This window comes from Papaver somniferum, unplaced genomic scaffold (genome assembly GCF_003573695.1).
Source record: "Papaver somniferum cultivar HN1 unplaced genomic scaffold, ASM357369v1 unplaced-scaffold_18498, whole genome shotgun sequence".
In the NCBI taxonomy this organism is placed as follows: Eukaryota; Viridiplantae; Streptophyta; class Magnoliopsida; order Ranunculales; family Papaveraceae; genus Papaver; species Papaver somniferum.
In genome coordinates this window covers 347-2068 of record NW_020628261.1, presented here as the reverse complement: position 1 = coordinate 2068, position 1722 = coordinate 347, and the positions used below count along the sequence as shown (strand labels likewise).

Genomic DNA, 1722 nt, shown 5'->3' with positions numbered 1-1722 from the left:
TTTTCTGCTACGATTCACAACAGAATTGAGTTGTACACATGCAACTCGTGTATGTCATCCTTAGTGATCCGACGGTTCCGAGTGGAAGGGTCGTCGCTCAATGGATAAAAATTACTCTAAGGATAACAGGATGATCTTCCCTAAGAGTTCACATCGACGGGAAGGTTTGACACCTCGATGTCGGCTCTTCGCCACCTGGGATTGTTGGGTTGTTCGCCCATTAAAGAGGTACGTGAGATGGGTTCAGAACGTCGTGAGACAGTTCGGTCCATATCCGGTGTTGGTGTTAGAGCATTGAGAGGACCTTTCCCTAGTACGAAAGGACCTGGAAGGACGCACCTCTGGTGTACCAGTTATTGGGCCCATGGTAAACTAGCGCTAGATAGCAAAGTGCGGAGCAGATAATTGCTGAAAGCATCTAAGTAGTAATCCCACCCCAAGATGTGTTACACAGGATTTCAAAAAAGAGAGAATCAGAAGACATATTTCAAGAACGAAGAAGAATAGAGTGAAGAAGGGTGAGTTAGCAAAGTCGGACAAAATTGGAAAGAGCACAGATACATGGATCGATGTACCAAATCGTCTAATGTTACCAGGTTGATGCAATGTATTCCATCGTTTGATTGAAAACTTCATTATTGGTATATCGATCGGTCAAACACAGATTGAAATGGAAGCCAGTTCAACAAAAATCTTTTGAGAACGCACTGCACCCAGTAAATAAGGAACACGATGAGTACAGAAGTTAAACGAGCATCCCAGACCCAAAAGGTGCCTCACATAGGTCTTCCCCAGAAAGCTCCAGTCACTAAGGTAAAGAAGGTAGAAAAAGCACCTAAAGATCGAAGAAAGAGGGGATGTTTTGTTAATAGAAAGAAGGAACTGTTTATAGCCGTCACGAGATAAACGAGTATACTCATCTTAGCCGCAGGAACATGTACATATAGAATACTAGAATTTCCACCTAGAGGATGATGTGGACTATCGCATGTATTACCCTATGAGCTATCCTTGTCTCTCTTTCATCGTATAAAGAAGAAATTTTCTTTTGTACGCCCGGTTCACCAGGTTCTACCGAAGTAAATTAAAGAATAAAAGTAAAAAGCATAATTTGATCCTGGCTCAAGCAGTATGCAAGAAATATGATAATGTTAACAAAAGTATATTGAACAAAGTTTCGAGATTGGGTACTGAAAAAGGTAAAGGAGATGCATGATCTGGTACTGTGGTGGTACTGGACACGCTCTAGGGGAATAATCTCTTTCTCCTTTCTGCCTTTCTTTCCCATGAAGATTAGAAACGGGCAAATCAAAATTTTCACTTCGAATTTCGGACCTAAATATCCTGTTGCTCATGGTGTTTCACGATCAGTATTGGAAATGAACGAAGAGGTACTAGAACGTGCGGAACCACATATTAGATCACTTCATAGATGCACTGAGAAATTAATAGAGTACAAAACTTATCTTCAAGCTTTACCTCATTCTGATCGTTCAGAGGGCGATCGCGGAGTCACTGGATGAAGTCTTTCATTTATTTCGGAGGTGTTGACCCGTAGCGAGGCAGAGATGCCTAAGTGACATATTAGATATGGAGACGAAAATATCATGTCTTAGAAGGAGATAAGAGGCGGTCCAAGGACCCACCAAGAAGACACTGACGTATCTAGAACTACATCCTCGAGCGGCAGTCAAACGGGGGAGTGAATGCGAGATGCCAGCG

General features: G+C 42.3%; 1 pseudogene; it reads right to left on the bottom strand.

Annotated features, from left to right (window-relative positions):
• Positions 1-378: 378 nt before the first annotated feature.
• On the bottom strand, positions 379-964 carry LOC113338191 (annotated as a pseudogene).
• Positions 965-1722: the final 758 nt, after the last annotated feature.